Genomic DNA, 13377 nt, shown 5'->3' on the forward strand with positions numbered 1-13377 from the left:
TTGTGTCCTCCTCCTCAGACCACTCTTAGCTGAGCCACATGATGCTGCTGTGATCCACATGTGTCCATTGGACAAGGGGACTCAGGAGGAAGGAGAGAGGGAAAGCCTAGAAAGTTCTAGAAGGGAGGGAAACATATAACATTGGGGTCTGTCGTGTGGCTTGAAAAAGAATTTTAAAAAAAATTCAAAAGATGTGGGAGTTGGGAGGAGGGGAGGAAAATGCAGAGATGTTTCCTACATCGTGATGCAATCATGTAGTACTGACGTGTGTGTGACAACAGGTAGGCTCTTATGGACACAATTTAAAGAAAGACAGCAAAGCAACAGATAAAAATCTGTCCTGGAACCCATACCTAGAGAAGCAGACCGTACTCTGCAGCCAGGTGGCCTTTTTGAAGATCACAGTCACTTCCGTTGTACTGAGAGAAAGCACAGATTACAAGTGTTGTGTATGGAGGAGGGCCCCCCTCGTCTGTGAGCATCTGGTCAGAGAGAAGCAAAGTAGATCCCCTGGTATGCACAAGACCCTCAGAGTCTGAGTGAGGACAATGGCCAGGAGAACTGCAGTGTCACTATACACTAGTGTGCTCATGGAGCGAGTATACAGGAGTAGTAGCCCCTCAAGTCCACATCTACCTGGAACCTCAGAGTGTGATCTTGTATGAAAATAGGATCCTTAGAGGAAGAATTAATTGAGTTTGCACTGGGCCTGGGCCTTAATCCCAGGACACAGAGAATCAAGAGACGTACACGGAGGGTATATCTGCCTATATCTCCCCACAGCCAGCAAAGATGGAGGTAGAAGTTAAAGTAAAGCATCTGTAAACCAAAAAATGCCAATGACTGCCGGCAATGACCAGGAAGGACAAGGCAAGTTTCTTCACTAGAGCTTTCCAAGAGAACATGGACTTATAGCCTCCAGGTACATAAAGGACCAGATTTCTATTGTTTTGTTTTTTGTTTTTGCCATTCAGTTTGTGGGAGTTTATTTCAGCTGTCCTAGGTCACTCATACCTGGTGTATTTGAGGAGTCCAGTAAGAAAAGTACTGTTCTTTGCCTACCTTCACACAGGCTGGCCGCATGATTTCATAGCATAGAGCTGGCTCCCTGGGTCACCTGGGAGGAATCGACAGGTCAAGGGGCAAAGAATATCTTCTAACTCTTCCAGATTGGGTACTGTGCTAGCCACCTTCCCATCAGTATAACAAATACCTGAGCCAACCAATTTACAACGAGAGCAGCCCATCATGGTGGGAGCACATGCTGGAGCAGAACTATTTGCCCCATCGCCAAAGAGAGGTCTGGGTTCCCACAACCCACTTTAAGGGCATGATCCCTAATAACCTAAAGACCTCTCATCAGACCTCACCTCTGGAAGACTCCACCACCTCCTGATAGTTCACTCATGCTCATTCAATGCCATTTGTATCAAGTGGCACTGGAGGATTGGTTGGGCTGAAGCTCCAAAATGGCTTCACCCGTGGCAGCTGAGGTTGCGGTTGGCTGGGCCATCCCAGCTCCTCTCCCACTGGGCTGTTCTCCTCGGGGAGGGGGGCTGGCAGTCTTGCGTGGTATTCCATGGTAAGGAAGCTGCAGGGCCTCTGGAGGCCACCTCAGCACCAAGGCTGCCACTTCCCTTGGTCAAAACAAGCCACAGGCAGGAAAGTAGTCTCTACCTCTTAAAGAAGGGAGGAGCAAACCACAGCAGCAAGGGGCACATAAATGGGAGAATTAAGGGTCCACATTTTTAATAATCTCCATTCCATCTATTGGACATCTATTGGATCTTTTAGATCACATATATCTAAATGTCTTTGTCCTACTTAAAAACAACCCTCCCTACTACCGTGTGTGTGCCTGTGGAATGATTTTATTCATTCTTAGTCCACTCATTTTTTTTAGCAAGCAATAAGAGCACTTAATATCCTTTAAATGATCTCACAGCGCATTAGGGAAAGCAGACAGATAAATAGAAGTGGTTATTTTTTAGGCGTGTATAGCCTAGTCACAAGGCTTAAGCTGCTTTTATCTCACAGGTTTATACTAGCAACTATAAATGGTGTTTATGACAGTTGAAATGTCTCAATCTGCTGGATTATTCCATACATCTGGGTGGCCAGGAGACTAGGAGTTTTGGGGCACAGTGTCACTTTCCTTAAGCTATTCTGGTGTAAGAGTTGGTTATTTTCTATGCCTGAGGCTTTATCTAGCCTTCTCTACTGGATCATTCTGTCTATATGAACCTTCTGCTAGGCATCTGAAAATCCTGAGTTGGTAACTGTGGCCAAGCCTGGGTAGATGATGATCTGTGGCTCCATTCAAGATATCCCCATTCCTGGGAAAAAAATAGCTCAAAGTACAGATCTTGCTAATGGCACAATTGTCATCATCAACTTCACTGACAAAGACACGGTGTTCTTTTCCACATTGAGAGAAGAATCTGAAGCCAGGGTTGATCTGGATTTAAATCCCAGATCCATAAACTCTGTCATCCTAGGCAAGTTATTTGATTTCTCTGTACCTGAGTTTCCTCATCTGTAAGGGGGGATAGCTATAGTATCTGCTTTCTAGGGTTGTTGTGGAATTTCAGTCAACACATGCAAAGAATTTAGAAGAACTCTGTAATAATAATAGGAAGAATAACAATAGTAATTTTGAAACTAGCCCCCAAATGAGCCCAAACTTCTTGACTTCTAAATGTTAAGTACACCCAGTTGCACCCATGTGCCAAATAAAGAGATATGGGGAAGGTCAGAGTACGACTTATTACATGGCACACATGCCATGGGAAGACAGGGAACTTCAGCCCAGATTCAGCCATGTTTGGGACACAAACATGAGCTACAGGTTTAAACAAAGAACTAGGAGTAGAAGGAGAGAGGCATGCATAAGGTTAAACATTTCCAGACCCAGGTTGGCCTGATGGATCATTACTTTAATCTTCGTCTTTGGAGGGGCTTCTGGAGAAGTTGTTAGCATTTTATCACTTGAGCTGAGAAGGAACAAGGCGCGTCACTGTTGTTTGGCAGGTGGTCGTGTTGAACTGTTCACTTTTCTTTTGGGGGGCACACAATGATTAAAAAGGCATTGCCTCACTTTCCTCTCTTTCCTGGAACCCAAGGTGACTGCAGAGTGACTGCCGAAGGGAATAGCTCAGACATGGATACAAATAAAGGGTGGGGTGCCTGGCTTGTATCCTGCTTTTAACTGATTCATGGGTCCAAGGAAGGAGTGTGTTTCCCCACAAAAGCAGCTGCTAAGTTACCTGTTTCGATTTCATTGAATACGTGCTTTAAATATGTGTGACGCATCAAACTATAATTCTGGAGTTGTCAAGTGGGTGGCACATACCTATGATCTTAGCACTTAGGAGGTCAAGACAGGAAGATCATGAGTTTGAGGCCAGTCTAGGCTACATAGTGAGTTTGAGGCCAGCCTGGAACTTGAGCTTATTTAAAATAATAATAATAATTGGGACTTGATTAAAATAAGACAGTTTGGAGGTAAGCAAGATTCTGAGAGTGGCAACATTTTTCCTTCTCTGATCTCCTTCCTGAGAAGTTAAATGTAATTAACGTATTTGCTTAAGGACTCATTGGGTGAAAATAAAGATGACTGACTGAATCTTGCTATGTCTTGGCTAAGGAGCGATGCTCTTCATCCAAGTCTGGAAAGCATTCTGTGGAGTTCATGTTCTGTGAGCTTAAGTAGGTGTAACAAGTCTTAAGGATGACTAGGCGAACTTTCCGGCACCTGGAAGGTCTCTGTGTTCCCAGCACAGAGCTGTGGCAGGCTTTTATGCCATTCTTCATGAATGTACTCAACAGGCATGCATGGTGGCAATTACTCACATGACCCTGGAGCCCTTCTTGAACAGGTTCTGAGAGTCTGACGAGAAATGCCCGTTTAGTCCCTTCCAAAACCTATTGCCCATCATCACAGTCCAGTTGTGACCTCGTTAATGCGTGTTTTAGAGAAGTGTGGTGGGAGGACAGGCATGGGACACTTACTTTTTCTTTAGGACAGGGGTTTGGTAGCTGCTTCCACAGTGGTGCTCACCATTCAGGGCAAACCCTGCTCAGAGCAGGTAATGGACCGACTGTTTTAAGAGCTCCTTCCTGTGACCTTGGGGCATCCAAGGAACAGTGTACCCATCACTGAGATTAGACACATATTGACTTTCTCTCAAAATATCCCTTTCATGGACATCTTCTGGAGCCTGAGAGCAGCCCAGGAGCACTGGGGAAGTTGGTGGTCCTCTGGAATCTCAGTCACAATCAGATGCTTTTGAGAACTGAAAAGATGGGGCATCTCCCTGACACAGAGGCCACAGCATTCTAGCACTCAAGAGTCTTTGGCTGACACCTGTCCAGGCACTTGACAGGGTGGATGGCACTGGACCAAATCAGGCCTGTGAGTTGACAGGAAGGGCTTTGCCACAGCTCTAGTTCCCTTGTCTCCACATCTTACAACACTGGTCAGTCCTATACCAGTCTGTCCTGTACCTTCTGTACCACAGCTCTTAAAATAGCAGTCAGACACAGTGCCTCAGCTAGACTCTCATTCACATGGAAGCAAAGGCCCACACTGAACCCTCTTCAGATCTCATCCCACTCAGAGCTAATAACGGTGTGGCCTGTGAGAGGGGTTAGGATTTGGGTGCCCTGATTCCATCTGTCTCAGTTAGCTTGGGCTGCCCTTACAAAGCCCCTTAGACTGAATGTCCTGAACAGCAAAACTGTATTCCTCACCATTCTGGATGGTGGGAAGTCCTAGATCAAGCCAGGGTGCAATATGGTCAGATTCTGGTGAGGGTCTATATCCTGGTTTGCAGAAGCCACCTTTTTACTGGGGAAGAGAGGAGGTGGGGAGAAATGAGATCTGCTTGTAAGGGCACTGGCCTGTCATGAGGCTACTACCATTTGAACCCAATCTCTTCCCCCAAATCTCATCCCCAGATACCATTGCATTGGGGGTTACAGCTTCAGCATATGAATTTCCCAAACATGGAAGGCACAGGAATTGGACGGGGGCCCATTGGTTCAGAATTAGAGATTTGCAATGCTCTGTGGAGTCAGATGTGGATGCTTCCAGGGTTCAGTTCTGAATCAGACTGCCTAGGTTTTCAGGTCTTGGCCCTATGTCTTACTAGGGCAGGCTACTTAACCTCTGCCTGCCTCCATTTTCCTACATATCAGCTGAAAACACTATTAGTATCTACCTTGCAAGCTGGGTGAAGATTGACTGAGGTATCACAGTTAAGGAAGGCTTTTTACACAGTGCCCAGTGTTTTATCAAGGGCTAATAAATAACTCTTTATCCTGAGTTCCACTGTGTATTGGTAGCTACATTCAGTCATTCTTGGACATGACAGTATGAAACTGGAATCAGGATACTTGGTGGAAGTGTTTTAGAGAAGATGGAGTCAAAATACATCTCTGTATTCTTGATGGGAATCTTAGGACTGACTCTAGAGAAGGTGAGGTATGACTTCCTTCTGCAGGTGTAAAGAAGGCAGGTATAGACCAGGGATATGGATGTGGCAGGACAGATTCAAAGACAGATGACATATAGGTCTCCAGACAATCATGTCATTCAAAACTTGAGGCATGAACTCAGTTCTGAACCAATACAAATTCAGAGATGCAAATCAGGTCTAATCACATGCTTTCCGTGGATGCACTCTCCCCAGCGCTAGCTCTCTCACATGCTTCAGGCTTCTGTACAATATCACTAATTCACAGAGTCTCTGGCTAGCCATCTAAAGTAGGATTGCCTGTCCCCAGCATCCCCTACCTTCCCTGGCTTGCTTGCTATTTTACTTAACACATAGCATGATGTTAAGTGAGATATACATGTTGTGTACACTATAGATATGCATGGGTATGTTACCATGTAATAGACCACATTATATTTAAAGTATTCAGTTTGATAAGCATCAACACATGTTTATATCCAATGGAATCCTCACAGCAAATAAGATACAAATACATCTAGTATCCTCAAAAGATTTCTCATAGACTGTAGTGGTGCACATCTATAATCCCAGCTGCTCAAGAGCCTGAGATAATAGAAAAACAAAAGAAAAAGTTCTTGCAAGGGGCTTAGTGGTAGATAGAGCCCTAACAAATGTGAGATCCCAAGTTTATACCCTAGAAGGAAAAATACAATCTCATGTCCCTTAATAATCCCATCTTTTGGGCTGGGAAGGTGGCTCAGTGGTAGAGCGCTTGCCTTGCATGCATGAGGCCCTGGGTTCGATTCCTCAGCACCACATAAGCAAAAAGAAAAAAGCTGGAGGTGGTGCTGTGGCTCAAGTGGTAGAGCGCCAGCCTTGAGCTGAAGAGCTAAGGGACAGCACCCAGGCCCAGCGTTCAGGCCCATGACCAGATCCTCCCCCCCCAAAAATCCCATCTTTCCTGTCCTCTTCAGGTGGCATCTAAATATAGATCTACTTTCAGTGCCAATAGCCTTATATTTGTTAGAATTTTCTATCAGTGAGACCATAGACTGTGTTTCTTCTTTTCTACATAATTATAGGAATATCATCTATGTTGTTTGGTACATTGATAATTCATTCCTTTTACAGTTCAGTTGTGTTTTGGTATTTCAGTACTTGGATCTACTAAACTTGGTTTTTCTTTTCACCTGTTGATAGACACAGGTAATGTTCCTAGTCATGCTGTGTATTAATCTCTACCTTTGTTTATTGTGAGTCTTTGCCAATTGGCATGGAACGCATATGGAATGGGAGAGGAGGGGCTGGGTCTGAGTCTTAGACCTGCGGCACTAAGATCAGTATCTGTCTCTTAGCTAGCATTCTGGAAAGATTTGTGGAGTGAGTTACAGAGGAATCCAGTGCTGTTGTTCCATTCTTCAGAGCCATGCCTGAGGGGAGGGAAAGAACCATTCGGTGGGCAGCCACCTGAGCACTGCTGTTCAAGGGCATTTCAAAGGCATTTAAAGTCTTCCCGCTGTTGATGTGGGAGGAGGGCACCATATTGGCTGCTCATGTCATCATTTGAGCTGCAGAGTGTCTGAGCTTCTGGTCATTTGTGGTAATACCTTTTGTCCTTGTCAACCTCTATTTGCTGGGCTGCTGTCCCAGCAGGAAGAGGTTTTTCCTGTAGTTAGAGGTGGTGGCTAGGAGATCCCTAATTAGCTTCCCGACAGAAAGCTTCCCTCTTGCCACATCACACCCTCCTGCCCTTCCCTTGGCTGGCCAATTTCTGCTTGCCCAGTGGACATTAAAGATGACAGTGTAGCAGAGGCACAATGAGGTGTCTCTTAAGAAGACAAAGACAGTCACCACAGGCCTATGGACAGAGCAGCAGGGAGAGAGAAGAAATTAAATTGTGACAGTTTTTTTTTTTCCTGACAGCAGATCTCAGGGCCAGCAATTTATTTATTGGCAGCCCTGGGGATAGAATTTGGGATCTCCTGCATCTGGTGAGCCAGATTTTGAGACAGTTCTTCCCTCTGATTTAGCTCCTTCCCTCCCCGGCCTATTTTTGTTTCTAAAAGCAAAAAGGAACCCAACAGCCAGTTGCCTGAGAGGTAACTTGCAGATACTGCCTGGGAACTCAGCCTACACTGGGCAGCAAGTCAAGTGACAGCTGAGTCTTTAATAAGAGGACTCTCACCTTTCCTCGGCTCATTGGTGTCACAGGGTTGGAAGGGCCTCTGCCTTTTCTGCTTAATTTGTGGCTGTCTGCATCAGCTTCCCCTGGGAGCTTGTTACAGTGGCAGAATCCCGGACAATCCAAGCACTTTAACGAGATCCCAGGTGACTCATGTGCATGGTTAAGTACAAGAAGCCCAGATCTAAGATTTAGCTCACTCTAGGCCTAGGAGCTCAAATACATACTGGTACTCAGATATCTCCCCTCCCCAAAGAAATAGTTTTTGTTGGTCAAATCCAATTGGTCTTGTCTAGTAGCTGCACTTACAGGTTGGACACTCAAGGTCCACAGAGATCAAGAAAATAACAGAGATCATTCAAAGTAACATACCTGATCAGGGGCTAAGCAAGCTAGAGTTGTAACACAAGCACTAAGCTTTCCAGAACCCCCAGGATTATTACATGGCTCACTGCTGCTCATCTATCAACCAAGTCTCCTAATTCAAAAGGAGTAGTCACAGGTCTTTGTTCAGAAGTGAGGGTCTAGTGGCTCACAGCTGGAATTCAAGGTACGTGGGAGGCTGAAAACAGGAGGATCACAGTTTGTAGCCAATCAGGCAGAAAAGTTCATAAGACTGTTTTTCAACCCATAGCTAGGCTAAGCGGTACATTCTTGTCATCCCAAGCTACATGGGAGGTTGAGAATGGGAAGATCATGGTGCCAGGTCAGCCGAGGCAGAAATGTCCATGAGACTCCATCTCAACCGAGAGAAGCCACACACTGTGGTACATGCCTGGCCTCCCAATGACAGGAAGCCTCTAGTAAGTGTATCTAGTCCAAATGCATGCTCATCAGAAAGCAAGACTCTAGCAAAACATTAACAGCAAAAGACAGGGAGGGTCTGAAATGGTTGCCCTCCCCCCCACCCCCAGTACCATCAAGAAAAATGGTGAGGATTGAGGATTACTTGGTAAGGGAAGAAGTCTGGAAGTGGCTGAGTTCAAGGAGTGAAAAGAAGGGGAGATGTTGTCAGTCAGGGAACTGGATCAGGACTTGGTTGCTTTGAATGAGAGGGGGACACACTAGGCAGAGTCATGATATCTTCTGGCTTCATATTGAATGTGAGACTCTTACCATATCTACAGAGAAATGAGCAGACCCTCAAGCAGTGACACAGGAATTTAGATGAAATGTTGGTAGCTCTGGCCAGGAGGGACCTGGACAAGGTGGCCAGAAGCAATCAAGTGTTGGCTGTGTGTGACAGGGGTTGCTGTCCCACTGGATATGGAAGGGGATAGAAGTCAGGCTCCAGGGTTGGTAGCAGACTGGCTGGGAAGGGAAGCAGAGTAGGAGTACTGCAGTCTGGTTAGAGGCTTGCTGAGATCTTGATGAACCAGCAGTCTGTCCTTCAGAAAGATGCTACCTGGCTTTTCTAAAGCAGGCTGGGCCCTTGGCTAGGGATGGATATGTTACCACACATTGGGACCACCTGCTGTGACATAGCCTTCCCAATCCAGTTCTCCGCTTCTGGGTCTTTTCTAGCCTGGAATCACAGACTAGAGGTTTTGTGTCTTCACAATGCTCCTTGAGACCAACCTAAGTTGATTGTCTATTAGGTGCTGATGGTGAGATTGTTTCTAAATACTTTGAGGGTTTTTTGGTTGTTTGTTTTGTTTTGTTTTGGTTTTGCTAAGCGGGGACTCTGGTCACCCTGGCTGCTTATCTGTCCCTTAACCATGATGCCACATTGAATTCACAAGCTTTGCAGAAGATTACACACAGGTGAAGAAGCAAAGTAAGCCAGCCTGTCAGCTCACTTCCGTGTGATGTTCTGAGCCTTTCTTGGTGCATTCTGCTCAGAAGCTCCTGCCAACCTACCTCTCCTGTCCACAGGTCCTCTCCCTCCACCCTAGCTCTACCTTCTGAACTCCTATACCAGCCCATTGCTTTACTGACTCCCCCCCCCCCCAACCTGACCTGCTTATTCCAGCTCCATTACATCTGCCTGGAATGCCCTCCTCCCCCTTAGCCAAAGTTTAATCCTTCCCTGCTGGGTTCAAGTTTCCTGCTGGCCTGGTTCCCTGGAGATCCAGGCCACCCTGACCTCTTCCCTCCTAACCACCACGAGCACTCACTGCCTCAGTTTGCCTTTTAGGGTTTGATGACACTCAAGTTTGCAAACCACACACAGTACCCTATTTAACACCTGAAAGCCTGGCTCAGCAATGTTAACAGATCTCCAGGGCAGGATGTTAGTCCAAACTAACGTCTTGCTAACCTTCATAAGTCCTATGCCAGGTGCCAGGAATATATAGTTGTTAATGTGGCATAATGGAGTCTTCCTGCTCAATCAAACCCACAGAAATGGAGACCAATAGCCTTCCCTCCTCACCCTTGGTCCACAGTGTAAATGGTAGGGAACGCCTTCCAAATCATCTTCCATTCTACTTTGTAGTGAACTAGAGCCTGACTTCTTCTACCCCCCTCAGTATGGGTTGAGAAACATTTCCCTGCCTGGGTTCTGCCACCTCCCAGCCCATGACCATACCTCCTGGTTCACCTGGCTCAGCCTCAGTTTCCCTGTCTGTTGTCTTGGAGTATGAAGAATGTCCCTTTTCATTGCCAAGTATCCTGGTTAAGCAGTAAATCATGGAGTTGTGCTGTCTCTCCCTCACATTCCAAATTAAAGGGCCTGGAGTTTGCCTAGTTCCTACTTTTTTTTTTTTGGCTCTTCCTTCTGCCCAGTGCCTCCCCCACCCCAGGTGCAGATCACTTTTCTTGCTCAAATCATTCCATGTATGTCCTACACATGCTTCGGGTGCTAAGTTCCCCAAGGAACTTCCCTCCCTGTCTTGCCCTCCATCCACAGTCTCTATAATTGCCATGGTTTTTAATGGTACTTGGCAGATACAGTCCTATATTGTAGCTATTTTACTACCATTGTTGTATTGGAAGCTCTTGATGAAAAGGCCTCTGAAAGGAGCATCTTCCTCTTCTATAGAATGGCCAACACAATCCTGATCATTTCTTAACATTTTTAGCTGGGTAACAAGTCACATTTTTCTCTGCTTCAGACCCAACATCAGTTAAAAAAAATACATCATGTCTGTATCCATTAGGAAGACAAAGACTTTTTTCAAGGATGTAGTACAGAATTACACAAATGATTGAGCCAAGCAGTTAACAGGGAGATCACCCAGAGATTATCATCAGAAGGTAGGCATAATCTCCTGGGATATAGAGACAAAGAGAGGAGAATGACTAGCATTCTCCTGATGAGTGTTCTATGCAAATTTGGGCTGCCAAAGGTGTACACTATTCCCTGGGAAGGCCACCTGGGCCTGGCTTTTCCATTCTTCCCACCTTCGAATCTCCTCCATTTCTTTGGTCAAACTCAACCGGAAGTTGGAGGTCATGGAAACCAAGGAGTTACAGCTTTCAGCAGCCAGCCTTGGCAATATAAAAGAGTACAGAGGCAGGATCAAAGTACAAGACAGGTAAATAGGCCTAGGCATACCCTGAGGTTCCTGTCATTTTCAGATGTATGGGTCAACCATCATTGAATAAATTTTTTGTTCTTTTGTTTTCTTTTTTAAAATTCTTTCATTTAAATGGTAAATAGACATTGGGGTTTGCAAAAAACCAAAAAACTCAGAGTCTTGATACAGCCTTGGGTGCATGGTGCTTAGCATGCCTGATGCCCTGGGTTGGACTGCCAGCACAAAAACAAAAATCACCAAAGCTTCTCCTATTTCTTCAATTTTTCTAAATAATGCCATTAAGGTCAGGCAGGCAGGTGATAAAAATAGACACTAAGCCCAGGAAAGTGTTATGATCTTAACCTGGTGCTATGAAGCAGAAAAGGACACAAATGTGAGCATGTAGTTATTTCTGGCATCCTCTTCCCCTCCCTGCCTCATGGAAAGGCAAGCTGGGACAGTTCACAGCCATTGGAGGCTTCAGTAGCCTCCTCACATTGGCGTTCCTGGCTGCAGGGATGAAGACCCTGGGGGTGGGATCCTTGACATACACTTCTTTTCCCTTTGAAAACCGTAGATTAAGTCATCTGCCTCAGAGGGTGCATGAATGGTCACGTGGAGCTATATAGCCCCTCCTTCAGGTGAAGGCCCCTCCTTCCTCCAAGGCCCAACAGCCTGTGCTGGGCTGTGGGAAGTGCTATTGTTCCAGCTTTTCTTGGCTAGTAGCTTCAGTCAGAGGTTCTCTGTGTTCCATGGACCTCTGGTGGTTCCTTTAGGCCTTTGGGAAGATTTATTAGGTCAAAAGCATTGTCATAAAAAGTACTCAGCTATAACTGGGTGCTGGTGGCTCATATCTAAAATTCTAACAGTTCAAGAGGCTGAGATTTGAGACTCTTGGTTTGAAGCCAGCCTAGGCAGAGAAATCTGTCAGACTCTTATCTCCAATTAACCAGCAAAAAGCTGGAAGTAGAAGTGGGGCTCATTTGGTAGAGTGCTAGCCAGCCAGAAGCAGAAAAGCCAAGGGGGCACTTGAGGACCTGGGTTAGGGGGATTGAGTCCTTATGTGAATCAAAACAGCAGTCTCACACTGTATTAACTATCACAGAATTCTTCACTGCCATACAGCTAAAAACAATGAATTTTACTTAAAAATGCCAATGACACACCAGTAAAAGTGGCTCATTTACTAAATCTTGGTAACTCAATAGAGGTCCCTTTTATACCTGTGACTGAACAGGAGAACTATGCAAGACATACTCTAGACTGGAATTCCTTGAGGTGAGGAATTATTATTCTTTCAAGCAGAACTGGCTGCTTTTCTCACAGAGTCGGTTTTACTTGAAAGACGAATGGGCAAATGATGGTTATCCAGCCTTGAGTATTTGGGAGATATTTTCCCCAAGGTGAGCAAAGTAAGCCTGGCAAGGAGAACTAAAAGTATCAGTTGCTGGTGATGAAATCTAAAATTTCCAACTATTATTCAGTCCCTTTTCTTAACTAAGGCCTTTCTCTCTCTCTCTCTCTCTCTCTCTCTCTCTCTCTCTCTCTCTCTCTCTCTCTCTCTCTCTCTCTCTCTCCTCTCTCTTTTTCTTTCTTCCTTTCTTTCTTTCTTGTTGGTCATGAGACTTGAACTCTAGGCCTGGGCACTGTCCCTCAGCTCTTTAGCTCAAAGCTAGCGCTCTACCACTTGAGCCATAGCACCATTTCCAGCCTTTTCTGCTTATGTAGCAAGCACTCTACCACTGAGCCATCTTCCTAGCCCTTTTCTTTTTTTTGGGGGGGGGGCCCGGTTGTGTGCCTGAACTCTGAGCCTGGGCACTGTCCCTCACCTCTTCAGCTCAAGGCTAGCGCTCTGCCACTTCTGGCTTTTTTTTTTTTTTTTGCTTATGGGTGCTGAGGAATCGAATCCAGAGCCTCAAGCATGCAAGGCAAGCGCTCTTCCACTGAGCCACCTTCCCAGCCCCCCTGCATTTTCTTTCTATATTTCTGTGTGAGGCCAGATTTGCTTTAACTAAAATGTCAAGTGCAGAAATAGATATAAACCCACCATTCTTCTATTAAGCTTCATACAAAAGATAATCTGAAAAACTGTCAAGCAATACCACTCACAACATTTTGCTATACTATAGTTATTTTTCATAAATTAGCTATTTGTGCTAGTGCATAATGAATTTACTTTTAAATTGTTATTATAAAGGAGATGTACAGAGGGCATGAATTTATTTTTAATGTTATGAATTAATATGTTTTTTAATTTTTTTCTTTTAATTTTAAT

General features: G+C 45.2%; 1 protein-coding gene across 5 annotated transcripts in view; it reads left to right on the top strand.

The window, feature by feature from the left end:
• The window catches only part of Alpk2 (alpha kinase 2), a 122563-nt gene that overhangs the window by 21430 nt on the left and 87756 nt on the right, over positions 1 to 13377 (top strand). The window contains exon 2 of one of the 5 annotated variants that reach the window (XM_070029049.1): positions 784 to 922. The exons of the other annotated variants lie outside the window; for them this stretch is intronic. The gene's annotated coding sequence lies outside the window, so the exon portion shown is untranslated. The remainder of the gene's footprint in view (positions 1 to 783; positions 923 to 13377) is intronic. 5 annotated transcript variants of the gene reach the window in all.

This window comes from Dipodomys merriami, unplaced genomic scaffold (assembly GCF_024711535.1).
Source record: "Dipodomys merriami isolate MVZ:Mamm:240054 unplaced genomic scaffold, mDipMer1.0.p SCAF_2, whole genome shotgun sequence".
In the NCBI taxonomy this organism is placed as follows: Eukaryota; Metazoa; Chordata; class Mammalia; order Rodentia; family Heteromyidae; genus Dipodomys; species Dipodomys merriami.